General features: G+C 35.7%; 1 protein-coding gene across 1 annotated transcript in view; it reads left to right on the forward strand.

The window, feature by feature from the left end:
- The window catches only part of LOC120348902, a 224,617-nt gene that overhangs the window by 24,501 nt on the left and 177,604 nt on the right, over positions 1-22,512 (forward strand). Inside the window, exon 2 of the mRNA XM_039438222.1 lies at positions 7,904-7,952. The gene's annotated coding sequence lies outside the window, so the exon portion shown is untranslated. The remainder of the gene's footprint in view (positions 1-7,903; positions 7,953-22,512) is intronic.

The following is a 22,512-nucleotide window of genomic DNA, read 5'->3' on the forward strand; positions in this document are numbered from 1 at the left end:
AACTTATCTTGTGAATTGATAATCAAAGTTTAACTTTGATAACTTACTAGTCGTGATTCTTCCTTTCATCTAGTTTTGAACTCATTCTTGTTTTATTGTCTGTTGTTTGTATTGTCGGGGCTGAATTGTTTTGTGTATGAGTTCAAGATGGAGGAAAAATTACAGAAACAAATCAGGGTGCATCGCGCTAAACTGGAACAGTTGTATGCCAGATTGCAAAGAATTTATGAACTGTCTAAAAATGTCTCTGATCCAAAAGTTGCTGAGCAATTTTCAATCTTGTATCCTCGGGTGTCTCAGACCATTTCGGATTATGAAAGGACAGAATTAGTGGTTAATGAGTTGGAACTTGAGTTGAATAAAGATCATGTTGTAGCATTCAACGACTCACACCTAGATCAGTTTCAGTATATTGAAGTAGTGGCTAACACTCTCAAACAGAAAGAGGCGACTGATGCTATTGCTCAATCTTCGGCAGCTACAGCAGCTAGTGCACAGCCGGTCGTGTCCAAGTCGGTGCTGCCTAAAATCGACCTTCCGAAATTTGATGGGAACCAGACTCAATGGTCGGTGTTTTATGAACTATTTAAGGCATTGGTACATGACAACAAGAGTTTGAACGATCAGCAGAAGGTCCAATATCTTGTAAGTAGACTTACTGGACAAGCAGCAAATATTTGTTGTCATTTGCCACCATTGGCTAACAATTATCAAATAATTTGGCAGGCATTATTGACCCGCTATAACGATCCATGGGCGCAACTCGATGCCTATTTCAAACAAATTTTTGAATTTCGTCCAATAAAATCAGAATCAAAGGCAGGTTGTATTGCGATTTTGGATGGGTTTTGCAGTTCAATCAATGCAGTGAAGAGATTGCGACTCACTGATTTGTCAGACTCGATATTCCTCTATCATGGCTTGAGATTGCTGGATCCAAGTTCTCGTAGAAATTTTGAATCGGCCGTCCGTGACAAGGCTATGCCAACTTATACCGATTATGTCAAATTCATTGAAAAGCAAATTAAGACTCTTCCTTCTGATGAGAAACAGACTGAATCGTTTAATATGAGGCACAAAAAGGATAATAAATCAAAGGTGTTTGTGGTTCAATCTAATGATTCATCTAACGATGCATCTAGTAAAAATCCCAATTGTCTGAAGTGCTCAAAACCGGGTCATTGGTTAGTAGATTGTGCAAGTTTCTTGAAAATGACTCCTTGGGATCGTTATTGTTTGATTAAAGGAAAGTTTTGTTGTTTTCGTTGTCTTGATGTGAATCATTTGAGTAGAGATTGTTGTAGTAAAACTAAGTGTGCTCAATGTCGTGAATCTCATCATTCTTTATTGCACTTTTCCAGATCAAGTTCCAATGAAGGTGTTGCGTCCTCGTCGAACTCCAAGGCAGGTGGCACATCACCTATTAGTTGTTGTTCTACATCCAACGATGTAAAAAATTCGACCGTTGTGTTGTCGACCGTCACTGCACATGTTCGAGATTGTAATGATCAGCTTTGTGATGTTCGTTTCTTGGTTGACACCGGGAGTCAGTGTCATTTTGTTACAGCCAAATTGTTTCGGCGTTTGAGACTACCATTCCAGCCCATGAAAACCGTTGTTTGTGGATTCGGTGGTGGTACTAGTGAAGTTTGAGGTCGTACTTGTGTGTCGATTCAGTCGAAGTTGGATCCTACCGTCAAGTTTTCGATGGATGCCACAGTGGTAGATAAAGTCATCAACAAGTTGCCTTCTTGTGAAATCGACAGATCCAAACTTCATCATCTTGAAAATCTCACACTGGCTGACAACAAATTCTACCTTCCTAGTAGAATAGATGGCATCATTGGTGCGGAGTTAGTTCCTCACTTGCTACATGGGACTCCTAGTACAGGTGAATCACACGAATTGATGACTGTTAATAGTGTCTTTGGTCACATTCTGATGGGGAGAGCGCCGATTCTCACTTCAACAACGAATGTGTCAAATTGTTTTACAGCCATCTGTAGTCCATTCGTTAGTAGTTCATCGTGGATAGTTTTGTGGAACGTTTTTGGGAGTTGGAATCGTGCCCTGCACCAAGCTGTCAACTGAAACCGGAAGAGTTGGAGTGTGAGGTAAATTTTCGGAAGTCGTGTGAATTCTGGTCGTTTTGTTGTTGCCTTGTCATTTGCGGAGCCGCCCAGCAGCTTGGGAGATTCGTATGCTGTCGCCGAACGCAGACTGCTGACTTTGGAGAGACGACTAGAGCTTGACAGCAATACTCGTATTTCATATCATGAAATATTGATCGATTACCTACGTCAGGGTCACATGTCGTTTGTAGCAGATCAGACAGACCGAGGTGGTTACTACATACCGCATCACGCCATCGTGAAAGCAAGCAGCACTACCATGCCCATCCGAATTGTATTTGATGCTGGTTCCAGAACATCATCGGGTTTGTCATTGAACCAGGTTCTTCATGCTGGTCCCAAATTGCAGACTGACATTTTTGTTTTGTTAGTTAATTTTTGTTTGTTCCCAATCGCACTAACTGCCGACATTAAACAAATGTATCGACAGATATTAGTGGAGGATTCCTGCCGTCGTTATCAGCGTGTATTGTGGAGATTTTCGCCAGAGGATCCGATCGAAATTTATCAGCTCAATTGTGTTGTTTTTGGTGTTTCAAGCTCTCCATATTTGGCGCTTCGCACCGTCCACCAGCTTGTAGAGGAGGATGGAAATCGTTTTCCAGCAGCCAAGGCGAGAATACCAAGAGACATGTTCATGGACGACTTAGTCACATCTGTCGCCACAGAGTCAGAGGCCGTGGAGCTGTATCGTCAGTCCAAGCAGCTGTTTGAGAGAGGAGGTTTCTCGCTCACAAAGTGGACTTCAAATTCACCATCAATGTTGGAGAAATTCTCGGAGGAAGAGAAATCGTTTTCGTACAAGGATTTTGAAGCAGACAACTCCTTGGCTATCTTGGGATTGAATTGGCAACCTAGTACTGATCTGTTTCAGTTTTCAGTCAAGAGTGGTGAGGTCGTCGCTACTAAGCGTTCTATTCTGTCAGTGATGGCTCGTATCTATGATCCACTTGGTCTCTTGTCACCGTTTACATTATTTCTAAAGTGTCTTGTCCAGAAACTGTGGAAATTAGGAGTGGATTGGGACGAGAAGCCGCCTGAGTCTATCTGCACTCTTTGGGAGAATTGTCAAAAAGAGTTGCCTCTATTGTTGAAATTTGCCATTCCACGTCACGTTGGTTTGTTTCAGGATTCTCACATCAGTTTGATTGTTTTTGTGACGCATCATTGTCTGGTTATGGTGCAGTTATCTATGTGAAGTCGCAGAAGGAGAGCGAGGAGCCAAGAGTTGTATTATTGTGTTCAAAGTCCAAGGTAGCACCATCTAAAGTTGTTGCAATACCTCGTTTGGAGTTGTGTGCGGCACTCTTGTTGGCAGAACTCATGAATTCAGTAGTCACTATTATTAGTGAACGTTGTCATGTGTCTCGTATTGTCGCACTCTCTGATTCTACAGTCACCTTGTGTTGGATTAATGCTCCATCCGCGAAATGGCAAACTTTTGTTGGTAATCGCGTCTTAAAAATACAGGATTCTTGTATACAGGAGTGGATGCATGTTGCCGGAATTGAAAATCCCGCTGACTGTTTGTCTAGAGGTTTATCACCAGTTGAGCTTGTGAACTTTCCGTTGTGGCTCTCAGGTCCATCATGGATAGCAGAGGACGAATGCGATTGGCCTGTCTGAACTCAAATGGAAGAGATCGTGGATCCACCGGAGGCGAAAAATCCGTCAGTGTTGACAGTCACAAAATCTCCTGATTGTAACAGCAATGCAGTATATTCATTGATTGGTCGTTGTTCGGATTATGGTCGTCTTTTGAGAATTGTAATTCTTGTTCTCAAATTCTTACGAATCTTACCCCAATCAGAAGAATCAGATTTCGATGTTGCTGAGAGGTATCTATGTAAAGTGGTACAGAAGATACATTTTTCATCTGAATTTGTGCAATTAGAGAAGGGAGAAGATTGTTCTATGCGCCTACATCGCCTGTCTCCATTCATTGATAGAGGTGTGATTCGCGTCGGCGGTCGTTTGTCTCATGCTGGACTTGAATTTGAGACTTGTCATCAGATGATCTTACCAAAATCCGACGCTTTAGTATCGATGTTGATTGATTATCATCACAAGAAGAATTGTCATGCTGGACCTTCGTTATTGTTGTCCTTGATCAGACAGAAATTCTGCATACTGTCTGCTTGCTCTATTATTCGTATTTGTGTCTTTAAGTGTAATCGTTGTTTCTGTATTCGACCTAGTAACCAAATTATATCCACTCCCAACTCAATAGTTATGTGCTTGTTGCATTTTTTTCTTTGTGTTGTTTTTTGGTGTTGGTGTTTTTGTTCTTTTTGGCATGTCTGGATTTTTTCCTTTCTGTGGTTTTTTCAGTTTTTGTAACTTGGCTGAAAAATAGTTTTTCAGAGGCGGGGGTATGGTCTGGCCAGAGAATTCGAACTGTAGCGCCAAAATCCCAGACTGCAGTTCTGCCAATAGCAGGCTTGTGTTTGTGCCAGCGCAGACTGTCCAGCTGTTTTGGCCTTGTCAATGTTAAAGCCCCAGTCCATCTTGTTTCATCAGCCCGTCTTGTTGTGCAAGACCGAGTTTGTATTTTGTCATGTAATTTCGATTGGAAATTTCTTGTAAATGATTGTTTGAGTGTCGTGTGTGTGAATTATGAGTATAACAGTGTAAATAGTGTTAAATTGAATTAATTTGAATCGGATTTGAATTTATAAAGAATCCAGTTTGAGCTTTGTTCGAAACACAGTGTATGACCTGCAAGTTGAACACAGAATCAATGCAAAAAGGCAGCCCGGAAGCAAACCTGTCTTTTCCCAGATTTCATCCCACCCTGAATCTGACCAAAACACCTAATAAAGGCTTCGAAGGGCAAGTAGACAAGATTGGAATCAATCTGGTGAGTTTTTGCTCTTTTTTATTGTTCATTAATGCAGAGTTTAACTGTACAAATAACCTGGCTCAAATTGAAGAATAAATTTTGCCCCTTGTTTGTATTTGATTATTTGAATAGTAAACTACAGTCCTCTGGTAGCTGTAGCCTGAGCTTTGTTCAGAACAAATACTTTGTCGCTGTTTAAAAAATTACTTTTTTATCTAGCGCTGTTGAAGATACAGCAATTCATGTTCCTATTTTTTCGCCTTTAATTTCACTAGCACATGGTAGCGCAGTGCTATCTTATTATGATAAGATAGAATATTCAAATTTAATCATCCTATTATTATTAAATTGATTTATCAAATTAATTTGATAAATTATTTAAAAAAACCTCTTTATTGTATTGGAGTCCAATACTGCAGTTGTAGAAAAAAAAATTGTATGTAACTCATCGAGTTTTATGCTCTCAATTTGTCTATTATTAATTTAACTATTATTGTCTAAGTTACAGATAACTAAATCATTTTAGTTGTGGTCAATTTTTATCATCATAATAATGAATCAACAATTATTTTAGTTGTAGACAATATTTAACATCATAAACATTTCTTTAATCTCCAACTGCTTCTATTCATAACTATAAGTTATTATTTAAGTTATTTTTTAACTGAATTTTCAGTTTATCAGGTACAATAATTATTATATCATTAGCTTATTCAAATTGTTAAAGACTCATTTTTTGCCTTCTCATCCACTTTTCATGAAAAACATCATTAGCAACCTCCTGTCATTGTCACCAACAGACCCATCTTATTTAGAAACATTTTCCGTCTCACTATCGTCTGTGAGACGATAAATCGTCTAAATTGCCTACTGCATATACAATTTTCCCGTCAGTTGACCGATTTTTTATAATTAAGTATTAGAAAAGTTGTAATTCATGTTAATATTGCAAATATGGAGACGATATAAAGGTACCTCCTTGATAGTCCGGTGTCCCTGGAAACAGTGTCTCTAGCACTTTCATTGGAGAAAATAATAGATGACATGGCTAAATTTTCACAATATACTGTACATACTGTACTGGCCCTTCTCATTAGATAGAAAGTTGTATTCATGAGCGAGGTCTACTGTTCGCAGAACTACTAGTAAATAATATTGGTATCACATCATATATAACAACCAAATTGATCATTCTTTGTCAAGCCGAGCTAGCCATTCTATAACAGAAATCTGAATGCCGGAAAAGGACCCTGGCAAAGGTGGATTGCTCATCGTGATGTTTGTCTAGTTCTTATATATATTTTCATCTCAGGAAATTTATTCACTCATGGACAGCTCTCTGACATTTCAAATTTCGTCTCCTTGATCCTCCATTTCATGTGAAGAAGTCATTTAAAAAGCTCAAAAATTGAACTGAGATATTAACCTTTAGATTGAAAGAAATAATATTGATTTGGCTCAAAGACTTATCTTCTAGAAAATGTTCAACGATTTACTAAACTTCCACGTCTGTTTGAGTTCGTAGTGATTGAATCTCAAAAGTACCTTCGTTTCGATGTGACTTATTTATAGTTAAAAATATGAAGACAAAACTATTCTGTTGAATATTTTTTTCACAAAGAAGCTATTTAGTCATAGATAGAAATTTGCATTGAGGCGTAATAAGCCGGAAAACTCAAACCAACTAACGACTTGTGGAGACTTTTGCGGACGGAATGACAAAAGAAAGAGAATGCAAATAGAGGCAATGGCAAAGTTTCAACACTGATAATGAAATGGGGAGATAAAAACAGCCGATTGCCGGAAAGTTTTTGTTAAAAGAAAGTTTCGGATAAATAGTAATAATAGCCGGGAAAAGTTGGACACGCTAATAGGACGTCGGAAGTTGGGGAGAGAAGAATTTCAAGTTTGGCTCCTCAAGTGAAGTTGAGCTGCAGTAAATGGCAAAGTGCGAACTGCGAACACTCAGGCACTGGAATAGGGCAACGCCCATCAGATAGCGCCACCGACACCCATTATCCCGATGAAAGCAAAAGCCTTCTAGCCTACTTGCCTAATACCCTTTCTCCAACCCTCAACATACACGTTCGTTCCATGCTATGATGTTTATCCACGCGATTTCCCTGTCTTGGTTGGATAGGTTCGTTAGTGCCACACTTATTAGCTGGCCAACTTCTATAGTGACTGATGAAAGTTGTTTCTGTTGGAAATCACCATCACTGTAATCGATACATTAGTGTTATCATAAAAATATTGCAACAGATGAAGTCTCAAAGAAACTATTCGACTCAGTATTCGCGCTGATAAGCTATCGCTTAGATAAGTCAAGAATCATGCGCCTGCCACTCCCGTTGGAAGGGTGACCACTTGAGCCAACTCCTCTGCATATGATTCAAGAGTTGGAAAATTGCTTCCTGATGGTTCAGAACTCACCTGAGACTGATTTCTCATAGTAATTAGCCTCAAAACTCACGCACAAGCCCAAGGCTCATGTATGCATCACATCACTCTCAGGAAAAAACAGTTTGAAATCCAAGTTTTGATGTAATAGAAGTTGTAACCATACACATTGTTGGTTGATGGAGAAGTGACTCATGTTGAATTTATTCATCTTAGATAAAATCACTACAATTGAATAGCCTAAAACCTTGGCTCCAATAACTTTGAATCTAGAATAAGAGTTTAGAAAAATACAACTCTAGTATTATTCTTAATTATTATCAATAGTATTATTTTTATCATTTTCAACATTTCACCATAAAGGAATGGATTTTCGCCAACAGTGGTTGTCTCTTGATTCTACTATAGTAATTTCAAGTTAGTTCAATACTTGAAACATAGTTGTGAGGTCAAACTGACTTAAGACAAAGATAACATTCAAATCTGCTCAGATATCCCAAAATTTATAATTATTCATCTATGTTTCCAGATACGTGATTGAGCCCATGACCACATTGTTAATACATCTGCTATAGAAGGTAAGAAAAAATCCTCCATACTCCTATCCTCCATACTGAAAAATTCAATTTTATAAATACGGTCACAGGTGTGTGTGAAGAGCATCATCATAAAATACCAGTAAAACGTTCAATCTTTTCAGAAAATTGTCCATTTATTATAATGCGTCACTATTATTAAATCGATAATTATTTATTGAAGAGCAAACGTTCATAGAACTTCGTATAATAACATATAATAAACATACAAATTATTCATATTCCATTAACGCTGATTGCTGGAGAATAATCCTAGTAAAAATATGTGAATAAGAATGTGGTAAGGGTTGAAAAGCAATGTTACCAGTATAAATAGAGAACTCTTAATCAGACCGCATCAACTTCAATTTATATCTTCCAATAATAAATTCAGTCTTTTGGTGTGCTTTGTCTTCTTCTCAACCTCATGAATGAGCAGAAAATGCATAAAGAAATCTCTCTATGAAAGAGAGGAGCTGTGCATATTGACTGGTTAGGTCTCAGAATTTAAAACCCTACCTATAAAATGCTCTGTTTTTAGCATTCTACTAAGAGAGAGACCAATTTATTATACGTTGTCTCGTTGTAGTAAGAGCTTAATGAAACGAGCCTTGAAGTCTCTAATGTATCTTGAACATTAAGTGGAAGAGGTTGAAATGATTTGCTGCTACTTTACAAGAATAAACGGACAATTTTTGAGTAGTCATCACACTTTCACTTTGAAGTTGAGAGAAATCTTGTCATCTAATATTATCAGCCTTCCAACAACCTGCAATGGAAATCATTATTCACAAACGTGCATGTACTGCTCCAACAGACGCACCTTCCTAATCAGTTTATTTTTGAAGAAGAAATAGTAACGTTTTGTTTGAATACAGTACTGTGAAATTTATCGCTCTGAGGATGGATAAAGAAGAGCGTGTTTCTGAAGAAGCTTTGGAGAAGGTTTAAAAGAGAATGATATAAGTTGCATAACCAAAAATGAGACTCACTAAGAACATTAATTTCATCAAGATCAAAAGCACAGAGGGCATCAAATCTGTAGCTAATGTATAAATCATCCAATTTATATAAAGTTTTATAGAAGATAATGTAAGGATTCAATCATTCTTTTCTGACAATAAGAACTACTCAGTAATGAGAATTACAAGCTTTTCAGATATTTTTAAAGGTCTTTCCTACCATAACATCTATGGTTCAACTATATTTTTTCATCAAATACCTCTAGACAATTCAACTGTATCAAAATAAATATTTGAATAGATGAGCCTCTAGATCAATAATGAAAACAACATTATGTGATTGGAGTTCTTGCAGTGGTGGAAGAATCTCAAGCTAATCTCTCAATAAAAATAGCCTGAATAATTTAGATAACTTATCCCAGTAAACACTTGTGTAGAATCAATGAATTTTGGAGTCCTAAAAAGGCTCTTGACTATGTAAGTTTTGGAAAATCTCTCGACGAAATGCAAATGCATGTGTCGCTGAACGATTTCCCAGGTCATTTCAATTTTTGTATTCAATAGTTGGCAGTTGACTTCTATTAGCCATGTTATTGAAAAAGTAGTGAAAAGAAAAATGATGGGAATGTGTCTGATATAACAGGATTCTCATAAATAGTTCAATAGGTGCCTGTTATTAATGCAATGTTGTTTTTTCCTCAAATTGAATGTTTTGGAATTGTTGTTATATTTTTCTCACAAGCATATAAAAATACATTCTTTGGAATAAATCCAATATACAAGCTTCAGCTTTAAAATAATGACCCGAGAAGCTACAAATTACCATAATTTTCAACCAAGAATAGAAATCCAGTTAATGCTACAGTGTAATCTTACTGTAGGACTGAACAGTGAACACTTTTGTTTGCATGGGAAGTTTCGGCAGATGCCTGAGTCTTCTTCAAATATGAGCGTTGCCCCTAATGAGTGCATGATGAAGAGTGGAAAGGGGGAAGGGGAGTTTAAGAGAGAGTTAGAAAAATAGAAGAGTTCTAGAAGCGGAAATTAGTCCGACCGGAAATTTCATTGCTGAGCTGCTCCTTAATCACTGGCGGACCTTTTTACGAAAAATCATTAAATGGAAAAGTCGAGAAATGTGGTGAGGTGGGGGGGAGGAGACAGGATAGGGAGTTGAGGAGTAGGGGTCCGATGAGCGTCTCTTCAAGTCTCGAATGTAACTTGAATGGAATTTTGTTCGTATGTTGGTCTTTTATTTCTCCAGAATTGTAATGGGATTTGAACAAAGGGCAATTTTCAACTTCACCGTTTCGATTAACTTTCTTTAATTTGAAAAGTCTGCATTGTACGAGCTCCCAACTTTTCCACTACATTTAGAACTTGTTGAAACATTTTTATCCACTCTTGAAACTGTTTTAAGTGTTGTTTCTGAAGCTATTCAGCTATACTGGTGATTTACTTCTGCTTCAAAAATACTCTTAAAACATCAGAAAACTCTCAATTTTGAAATTTATTTATCCGTGACAAAATACTGCGTGGAAGTATTTGTCTATACTAATCAATAAAAACAATATAAACACTTGTAGTATCCTTTCATTAAAATATTTTGAAAACTTTAAAACTTTCAACGACTAGTTCCGACCATTGGCCATTTTCAAGTTGAAATGTAAAAATAAACAGGTTGATACTAGATAATAATATACAAATTTATATTATATGTTCATATGATTTATTTATTTCTTATTCATTATTTTTGGTTAAAGTTATTCAATTTTCATTTTTAATTATAATTTTATCAGAGATAGGATTCTTCAAGTCAAATTGAATTATTTTTATTAAATTATTCTTATTTAATTTAGCTGTTTTATATATATGAAGTTCTTCTCTTACATTCAATTTATTACTTTCATTAACAAAGTTCAATGTTTTCATATTAGAATTCATATCGATATAACTATGATTAGCTTCAATTAAATGCTAAGCAAACGCCGATTTTTGAGTAGTATTTCTCGATTCTAAAGCCTGAATAATTATGTTCATTGAACCTTTTTTGAAAACTTCTACGTTTCTGACGAATGTAAAATATTTCACAATAACTACATTTCAGTTTATAAGCACCTGATTTTTCAAATTGTTCTTGTATTTTTTCATTAGAAATCTTCCTCATTATTCCAAAAGCATTATATTTGTTGTTCTGTATCCTAAATAAAATTTATTCTTTGTTAAAGCAGAGACAAGAATAATATAGTTATCCTTCTTACTTTATTCTTCATCTATGGTTAAAGTCTTCCTAACCGGCTTATTGAGAATAGTGTTGTATGGAACACGAATTAGTGATATCGTTAGATTCAGTTGTATATGAAGTCTAATAACATTGGAAAACGTGTTTTACAATAAACTAAACTCTCACCACTAGAAGAGACTAAAACACTATACTCAAGACGGATTTTTAAGCTAACAATTTTCATATTCACATTAGACGTCAAAAGAAAATATCGGGAGATTGATAGATTAATGTATCTTACATGTACATTCAACCTGAATTAATGATAGCTCAACATCCTCGTTTATCCAATAATCAATAATATTACCTTATAGGAAAGTTTAATGAACATTTATGGAACAAATAATTCTTCAGTCTAATAATAAGTCAGTACATAATAAGTCTTCAGAAGAATCGTATCCAATTATTGTTCAAACATGGCATGTTAGAACAATAAGTTAATTTGAGAGGTAAGTTTCAATTTGGTTCCCTTATTACCTTGTGTGTGTGCGTCTACAGTTGTATTCTACTAAACTCTGTCCAAATTGTTCACCATTTGTTACTACTGGTCCCTATCTTTTGTGTCTGGCTTAGAAAATGTGGGGGAACATATTGGAGCCTACTTTGCATTTCCCCGTGTGCATGCGATCGTTTAGTCACATATCTCTTGGCATAAGGTGTATGGCACCACCTGCAATCATAACTCATTCTTTCAACTTACCAGGAATAGGGAGAATTTAACAGTTCCTCACGTTCGACTGAGGAAAACTTACAAAAGCCATTATTTCCAGCAAATAAAACTATTCAACAGGCTGCCGCTAGAAATTAGAGCGCTTCCAGTTGGTCGTATCAAGATGGTAGATAGCAAGTGGGTTACATCTAAGTCCTTCTATACAGTGCAAGAGTTTCTTGAATGTGATATTGTTATTAATTTCTATCAGAGTAAAGTTTGTATGTTTGTCCTCTTCACAAATAAGCTATATTGTGATAATGTTTCACTTGAGGTACAGTGTTGAGTGTTTTAGTCAGTTTTATGTGTTGCTTTTTTTTGTGTGAATGTATTCGGTTGGTTCAGTTGTTGGTTGTATTGTCACTTGGTACTGTAACTTGTATTGTATTTCTATTTCCGCCAGTGTAATGATTTTGTTACTTATTGTATTGTTTGTATTTTGACTTTTGCCTATTACTGCATTGTATATGTTTATTGGCAATAAAATATATCTTATCTTATGACACAATAGGGAATTGTTCAGAGAACAGGAGGAAGAAGAAGAAGAAGAAGAAGAGAAGAAGAAGAAGAAGAAGAAGAAGAAGAAGAAGAAGAAGAAGAAGAAGAAGGTTCTATCAGGTCTAACCAATTTTCCAATTGATGTATCACACCATCTTCATCATCATCAATATAATTAATTTGTTTAACTCTTTAAAGCGTGTGTTATCTGTCTGTATTTTCTCGCCTCCATACATTGTTCAATCCCATGTTTCCTCAGAACTGAGACTCTTTTTCTGTTCTCTCTCATGAGAGTGCGCAGAAAAATTCTCTCAGACTTAATCTTGGGATTTTATCCAACCGAATGATTACTTTTCCTCCCTCTCGAAAGTTCTCCACAGTTATATGTCGTGTGTGTAGAGTGTGTTTGTCTGCAGGCCTGATTTCTCTGTTTTTTATTGTTTTTCTAAACAAACAGCTTTCAATCAACGCGTTGTGTTTGTATCCGGCGTTTTTCCTCAAGTCTAGTTGTCTATATTCATTCAGATAGAAAATGTTGGCTCCATCCCTCGAAAAGCCTTATACAGGGTGGAGAAAATTCATAATTCTTGTAAGAGTCAGTTAGATGTCCAATGCTAGTGAGCACACCAAAAGGCATAACAGTGTTGAGTTGTGATTAGACCAGTTGTGAATTATTCAAACTCTTCAATAAGGATTATATAGGTGAATGATAATATATGAGCATATCCTTCTCACATAATTATCTTATTATTTCCATAGCCTATCCTACTAGGACTTCACACATGTAAGACTGAGACAGAAATGGCGATAAGAACGCAGTGAGTGGAATGAAGGTGAGAGGAGAAAGAGGTTTCCTTCTGATGTTCAAAATACATTCTTATGCTGGGCTCTCATCAATTCTATTCAATCACTATATGAAAAAGACATCACACGTAGAATACGTTTAAAATAAATATATACTTAGATGATGAGTGAAAGTACAATCAGTTCTCTATCAACGGAAGAAATTACTTTTAATTTGCTGATTGTTAATTACCTCGATTTTATAATTAGGTATTCAAAATCATAATCTTGAAATGATATTTTAGAAAATAGTCTTATGGAGAATGGATCAAACAGTAACTTACTCCTTCCTTTACAGAGTTAACATGAAAGTAAGGAAACGAGCTTTCTCCCAATGGAGGAAATTCGTGTGACTAAGTGGAAATGAGTTATGGTAAAGGTGGGGTGAGCAGATTGCGATGGACAAGGGAGGAGTGCTATTGAGAAAGAGAGAGAAAAAGGAAGAAAGAGAGAACGTGTGAGAGGAAGAGAGAGAAAAAGGAAGAGAGAGAGAAAGAGTGAGAGAGATAGAGAAAGAGTGAAGGAATGTGTTTCAATCAGTTTAAAAGCTTTCCCAGGTGGGTACAAGGTGTCTGTACCGGGTCCCGGGTCATACCGGGTCGAATGAGTTTTCTGTCGGAAGCAAATCCTTCATGTTGAATTCCAGCAGCAGCAGCAGCAGTAGCAGCTAACATGAATAGAAAACGAATTGATTCATTCCGATTGGCGCATCACTGTTCTTTTGACAGCCTATATCACAGATATCCAATTATCCAGCTATCGATAGATTTTCACAGCTTACATCTATTCAATTCCAATAACACAGTCAAATAGGCTCAATCGCGACAGGAAATGGTAGATATATTTATTATTCTGTGGATCCAGATTTTGTGATTCATATATTCATTTGATACATCAATCAGATTGATACTGTATATTCATTTCATGAATGTGATCATTGATATATTGATTTATTTCATTGATTGGAATCTAGAAATTACATTGATTCATTCATATCAGTAGAATTACAATTCTTTATTTTCTTATTCATTTCTCTAGTCTAGGGCTAGAAATAAATAAATATAAAAAAATTATATAAATGAATAGATGATAATAATAATAATTCTATTTCCATTAAAATACTAACTTGATACAAATAAAATACTATGCAGGAGTATTTTATGTAACCTGTGTGTCTTTATCATACAAAAGTGTAATATCATAACTCATAAGATTATTGTTATTCCTGTTCATATTATTATGATGAAGTTATATTATTCGCAACATATATTATTATTATTATTCCCAATTTATGATGGGAGAGTAGTTAAAAACGTAAAAAGCTATTTTATCGATTCTGGCATAATTATTTTATTTTATATTGTAGCCATAGACAGACACATAGACATGTATTTATCTAATACAAAAGTGGATCTAATACTTGCTCTCTCAGGTTCAAAAACTATACATGGAGCTCAAACTACCATAGAATAGACTTATTTCGACAATGCTGATTCGACCAATTTCAGGACTCAGAGTTCAACAATACAACAATTGAAAGAATTCAAAACAGTATGCATTCAGCCTTATAGCTTCATTATGATGATATAATGTTTAGAATATTCAAGATAAGTACTCAAGGTAATACTGTAACTCATTATTAATTCAAAGTCGAAACATTTGTTGAAACTTCAAGAAGCCTGATTCATATCAGTGCTGCTGTTTCTTCTAACATGATTCAAAATTGATAGTGTTTTTGAATTTTTGATAAATGAAATTGATAGGAATAGCCATATTAGTTCCTTGAACTTGAGCGATGATTTAAAAATATCATGTTTCATTATTTATGTTGAAAATAATACGTTATAGTAGGTATAATGAATCTAAACAAAAGACATTGAAGTTATTGAATATGGTGAAAATGATAGAGAGCAATTAAATGGGAGTGGTTAAATATAGGCTACCATTTCATCATCCTCATCAATATTGTTCCTTTTTACTGTGAATTTGTTGAGTTCACAGCTTCAGACATATATCCCCAGATCCATATCCTAGACATTATAATAAGAATATGGTGGAATATTCACTCACTAAGGCCCGGTTGCACATAAGCCGGTTCAATTTTGATCGTGATTAGTTTCACTAGAACCTATCAAAGAAAATGTTTTCAAAATATGCATCTTTGATTGGTTCTTGTGAGATTGAAATTCAATCTGCTTTTGTACAACCGGCACAAAGTGAGTGTATGATGGATCATCCTGTAATACTGCTCAGAATATAAGTCAGGGCCAAATCGTTATTTTCAAGGGAGAATCCCTTCGCTAGGGAGTTATAAACGTATTTGTGCACGAGCTATAAGTCGATTTAATAAACTTTCAGGAGAGGAAACTTTAATATTATGAGTCTCGTGCCACTACTCTATCATTCCAGCCGCTCTTCATAATAATTACCTGTAGCGAATATGACATCAAACGAGTCATCCAATTTGAATGTGTAGCTGTAGGTCACTCGTAACAAAGCTCATTGAGTTCGTTCACGCTTTTCGCCTGCATCCTTGCCGTGATTCTCTTTGAAGGTGCTCTGTAAAGTGGGACAAAACCTCAGCGCTGTGTGTTGAATGGTGAGTTGGAGCTCATGAATGGAAGCTTGGAGCCTTTCATACACCTGCGTCTATTTACTATGAGCTCTGGTCTTTTGATCAAAGAAATTCCAGCCTCCAATGAGACAGACCATCCTCTTGTGGTTTACTATGGATCCACATCAAATGGACATGCATAATTGGTGTCTGGTGTAGCTACCTTTCAACCCCTCTCTCCCCCCCCCACAGGCTGGCTCACACAATTTGCATGCTAAATCCAGCCCCACTCGAAGAAGTCGAAAGTATTCTGCAATTCAAATTGAGTTGGTTTATTGGCTACAGTCGTTATTCGTGACTCGAACTAATTTCGCATTGTTTGAACAGCTTGAAATGATGCTGCTGTTTGTGATAAAACATTCTGTTTTATCAGAGTTGAACGAGCATTGTACGAAGTTTTGTTTAAGAATAGTAAGGGATTTCAGCTTCCCCCCAAAGGAAATGCAGTATTCTTCATATTTGAAATGATATAGACTGTGTCTATGTAGGAAGACAGTGCCCATGAAGGTGAAACACTTTTAAAATCATCTGCCTCAATTAATTATATCAATCTCGAGTGTATCAAGGGAATGAATTCATACTTCTTACTATAATAGAATGGATTAATGTCCTGGAGAGGTCTGCAATTGGTGCTGAAATAATGCCTCAGTAAAAAATCGTACATTGCTGCTATAAAATCTAGATACAGTCTCTTTCAATTTACCATTATATAGCAAATTATAGCTATATTCATACGATTATACAATGGAATAAAACAAGTAATTTATTGTTTGATCAATTCCAATAATAGGAGTGAATTAATCTAGACTTGCTGTACTAATAATCCAAAAATGCTCACAATAATAATAGAGCTTTGCATGTTTGCTGACTCCTGTACCATGTTTTCCTATTCTCTTCTAATATCCCAGTCAAATAGTCATTACAATGCGGCCCGCACAAACAAAAATTAAGGTAATTGATTTTATTGTTTGTGATGTACCAATGATCGTACAGTCCTCAAAATACAGAATAAATTTGATCATAGGCTAGTACAAGAACGGAATAGCTTCTATCACCGTAGAAACAATATAATCTTATCTGAGGTCGATAGACGATTGTTATCTAACTTACAAGGCAAGAAATAAATAAATCTGTAATTGTATGCCTTCCAAAAAATTAGTCAATGGAAAAAACCATATATGTTTATATGCCTATGGATTAGAACAGTAAAGTTATATTTGAAGGTTAGTTTCGAAATGAAAACATAACCCCGAAACAAACCAAGGCTAGCTCATTAACAAGTAGCAAATTGAGAAGGCAGTTCAACTAAACAACGATCATAGAAATAATATATTATTAAATTTTTCATTTTTATAATTTCGTTTCTAGGCCAAAAAATCCCGAATATTTATTTATTTAAACTACAAAGAAAAATATACTTGTTAAAAATATATGAACAAATTAGCTTAGCCATATATGACGTTTGAGGGTCGATATTCTAGCGTATAAAAAACAATATAAACAAAAAAAATAGAAAGAAATATTTATTTATTATGATATTCGTTATTGTTATAAACATATATATCCTTGTCTACTGTATCTTATACTAGCATGTCTGTGTTCTATAATCATTAGCTGTTCATTGAAGCCAATTTAGAAGCATATCATCATAGACGAATTCTATTATTTATGTATTATTATAATTATAAAAAACTATATGATAATTGGAACAACTTCAAATCAGGAATTTCACCATATTTTTAAAGCTTTAAAGTTGGACACAGTGACACCACCCATTCGGCGTATTGGTTACGTCACAGAATCGGACCAATCCCGAATTAATATGTAAATTTGGCAAGATAAAATTTGGAGGAGAAATTGAAGTGAAAATTAGAAGAGGAAGACTCGAGGCCATTTTGCAAGGATCATCGGTAGGATGCAAACCTAGTCCACGTACCTAATTGTTCAAAAGCTTTAATTTCTGTTTCATGTAACTTAATCTTCGTTTTTCTGTTTTTTAAAAAGTTGTTCCAAAGTTCCTATAATAATTGTGATATCAAGATTTTAAATTTCATTCAAATAAACCCTGAAATTATATCAGTGAAGTCTGTTCAACATTTTTCGCCACGTGGAAGGACCCAGCCGGAACGATATATTCTACGGCCGAATATATTTCGAAAAACCAAAAAACGGAAACAAAAGTCTACGTAAGTTGTTCGAATATAAAAGGGGATCCCCATAAATCTGCGAAAACTGTACAGCGTATAAATTCGTCCATTTGGAAAAGTCATGACTATAGTTTTAAGGGTACAAAACTTATCATAATTAATTTTTATAATATTAAATACATTTAACTATCCACGCTGTACTTAGCCAAAAGGTCTATTTTCCTTAGGCGAAACCACACCCTGAGAATAATTTTAATTATTAATTTATTCTATTTTCTGAATCACCATTTCATATTAACTTGTTTTTTCTTGTTGAACTAGTTCAGTTTATGACCCTTTCCAAGGGCTATTATCCATTTCATTTTGTTTAATTGAAGAGTACCGAACTTTCTCTATAATATTTATAATTTAAAGATTCAAATCTGCTATCAACCAATATTTATTTTGTATCTATTGAAAATTATTATTCACATAATCTGTTCATTAATTTATTCAATATTTGCTGTAACAGTTTATCTCTCAGAATATATCCATATTACCGTTTTGTTAAACTGGGTTTACTTCATTATACCTCCAAATTCGTTCTTTCTCGACCGACACACATTGGTCATTCAGGACACGTCCTGTTTTGCAATAGTCAGACAGTATAGTATAGTATCTATCATTAGACTATTATCTATTCTGGTGGTAAGTGGTGGTCGTTTTTCTTATCAAGTAATAAATTCTGTCATTGGGAGTATCCCACAGAATCAAATAGTAAATCGACTCCCACCGGCCTGCTACACCGAGGTGAAGTGAAGCCTGCATCAGCCGATCAACGTTGAAAAGAGAGGTAATAGATCGTATAGACAACGTTAGAATTAAACTCGGTACTCGAAATATTTACTATTTTGGTCCAGCACTTCGCTACATAACCTATAGTATTTATCAGAGACCTGGTTCGCATGGATTTGCCATTCTACCTGTTGTTTCATGCGGTCTAATATCTTTCCAAATTACGGCACAAGTATTGGATTCTGGATATATTGGTCATCATTTGGAGAAAAGGTTCACTCCAAAGTTACTATCTCTGTCTGATCATAGTGACAACAGGATTTATTTTCAGCAGATTCAAGTTGAACTGTATTTTATTATTAAAGTGAATTTAATTCCACCTCACTATATTATAGCCACCTACCATATTAAGTTAGAGTCTCAGGTCCCTTGCTTCGGCTACCTTTGTAGACCGACAAACCCTCTGTTGAGCAAATTAACTTTTTCAATCTGTCCCATCCATATACTAGTCATTCTGCTTCGATACATCGATTTAAGTGATATCGACAATTCGATTAAACAAAGATTGATCAATCTAACCTGCAAATATCTATCAGTGAATCATAACCGCAAATATTATAATTTTTCAATTATTTCATTTAATTTAACCATTTCAACTATTAAATACTTTTTTTTTTCAACTGTACGTCCTCCCCTCTCTACGGAGCAAAATAGGTTGCAATAGTCGTCAACCCAAGGTAAGACCCACTCTACGAAGGAATCGTATTCTTGGCTGAACAATTATAACCCTAATTTATTATCAAAAAGTTCAAATTATACATTTCCGTGTCCCCCCTTTGGAGTAAGATCATGACACATGACGCCCCTCCAGAGACTGGGATCTGACACATGCCGACACAACGTGGGGCATCAAACGTTGAGAAATATTGCTCATGGTTTATGATTGTAGTTTTGGTTTTTGGTTTAATTGTTGAAAGTTTATAATTATCAATTTTAGTGCATGTTCATGCCCCTCCCAGGAGCAGAACTTGACATGTTTTAATCGGTCCATTTGAGTATTAGTAACAGTAATCTATGGTTTCCCACCAAAATTTCTGAAGGCATAACTTAGGCAGCCTGAAAACCAATAGATTTCGGTACTTTATATAAATACTGTAGTCTATAATATATTCTATTATATTCTCAATTACGATGGCTATTTTTAGTTCTCACCCTCACAATTAAACGAATGAAATAAAGTTATATAGAATAAGTTATATAAAATATAGTAATATATTTTATATTTTATTTTAGTTATATAGTTTTACTAGCCGTCAGGCTCGCTTCGCTCGCCATATCCGTCTAGCCAGGGCGCTCCGCCCCCTGGACCCCCGACTGGGTCGTCCAAGAAGGAGATCAGCAGGCTCGCTTCGCTCGCCTGCATTTTTCATTTGTAGGACGATCCAGTCGGGGGTCCAGACTAAACGTCTGGCTAAACGGATATGGCAAGCGAAGAGATAATATTCCCAGGAATAGCTCTGATCGAAGTAGCAGTGCCCAATCAATTTTTCCGCGATAAATGCATTCCAATCTTCAACTTGGTGCCAACCTAACAAAGTCAACTCAAACTAATGCCAACCCTTGAAATTATTAATTTAGTTACCAGTTAACAACTGTTTCGAAGAGGTACTCTCTCTAGATTATAGTTCTATATTATCATATGGTATGGTCATTTCAATTAATTATAATTAAGAGATTGGAATAAGAATAATATACATGTTAAAAGACTAACTTTAAACCCTTAAAAACCACCCTTAGAGTTAAAATTTTTCCAAATCCGTTCTTAGTGCGCCTCTAAAGGGCCAACTGAACATACCTACCAAATTTAAAAGTTTTCGGTCCGGTAGATTTTTAGTTCTGCGAGTGAGTGAGTGAGTGAGTGAGTGAGCGAGTGAGTCAGTCAGTCAGTCAGTGAGTGAGTGCCATTTCGCTTTTATATATATAGATATAATAGTTATATAAAATATACTTTATAATAACACAAAACTCATAGACCACTGTATTTCAATTCAGATTGATTTTCATTCTATCGTGTTTTAAATTCAAATCAATGGTGTTCGCCTTTCATCTTGGATGAATGGACTCCCAATGTTCTCTATTATAGTTGAAATAATGGAGCAAACCTTTTTGCCAGAAAATTATTGGTCACCAACAGCCAATGCTCACCGCAAACCTGAGGGTATCGAACTAAATGACGCTGAAAAATTCTGAATTTCCACCAGCGGTGGAAAAAAGCTCATCTGCATTCATCTGGTTGCGGTGGAACATGGAAAGCTTATCCACTCGTAAGCGGCTAAGGGAACAAGTGAAAATTAGGAAGCCCTGCAACATTGTCTCTCTCTTTTTTCACCTTTTTTTCTTCCTGTTTGGGTCCGATAGGGGTACGACGTTTTAAAGCAGTTTTTCTCTTCCCGGCGGAGAAAATAGCTGAAAATGCAATGAGCGTTGGATGAACCGAAGCCAACCAGGTTGGAGCGTAACCGTCATCATGGGAGCCACAGTGAGATTCACTTTAAATGCCAGCATTCAATGTAAATAGCATCAATATTTTCCATCCAACCAATGCTGACAGTTTCAAGTGAATTTCACTACAGAATCCGCTTAAGAGTCTGACTTTGCTCAGCAGGAGGGTGAGGTTAGAGGGAGGAGGACTCTTGCAAATTAGCAACTCACCCTCTCTGTCTGATGGTCTTACTCCTGAAATCTGTTTCATGCTAGATCCATGTTGGCCTAATTTCCTACTGCCGCATCATCGGCAACATCATCGTCCTCATATTCACCTTTAATGAGGAGAAGTAGTCCCTGCAATTTTACAAGCCTGGACTCTGCAAGAGAAAATTTGTTTAACTTCATATTGTTGGAGGAGAATTTTCAGATTCGTATAATCATCGTAATAATAACTCCAATGATTGAATGCTAAGAATTATGAATGGTAATTGAACTCGCTAAATATTCCATGCTCCATGTTTTGAGATAAAGTAGTCGTAGTTCTGTGAACAGTAGACCTCACGCAGTTTTCTCATCCACAACTATCTGATGTCACCTGTTCTAGTTAATTCAGTTGAATCATAATTTACTCTTAAAAACTGTTATTTGTTTTCTCAACAAATTAAGATCAACTCACGTAGGTTAATAAACTCAGTTCACGTTTGAATTTGTATCCCATATGATAATTTATCTTTATCTTTTTATTTTTGATAAATGATCCAGAGAAAACTCAAGGAACTGTGGAAGATTATTATAGATCAGAAAGGAGGATAGCGGATAAGTTATGTAGAAGAAAGAAAAGAGCATATGAGAAGCAGCAGTTGGAGAGTATAGAAGAGCATTATGGCAGAGGAGAGATGAGAAAGTTTTACAAGAAAGTGAGAGAAGATAAGAAAGGGTTTCAACCCAGGGCAGTGTACTGCAAGGATAAATTGGGAAATATGATAGGAGATGAACAAGGAATAAAGAGGAGATGGAGAGAACACTTTGATGAAGTCTTGAACCATGAAAAAATACCACTAGAATGAATCATTGGTATAATTTGTACAGTTCATAAGAAGGGGGACATAATGGAGTGCCGAAACTACAGAGGAATCTCTCTACTGGGTTTTCTGTACAAAGTATTTGCCAAAATTCTAGCAAAAAGGATGACGCCATTGATAGAATGTAATATTGGAGAGTATCAATGTGGTTACCGGCCAGGAAGAT

This window comes from Nilaparvata lugens, chromosome 11 (genome assembly GCF_014356525.2).
Source record: "Nilaparvata lugens isolate BPH chromosome 11, ASM1435652v1, whole genome shotgun sequence".
NCBI lineage: Eukaryota > Metazoa > Arthropoda > Insecta > Hemiptera > Delphacidae > Nilaparvata > Nilaparvata lugens.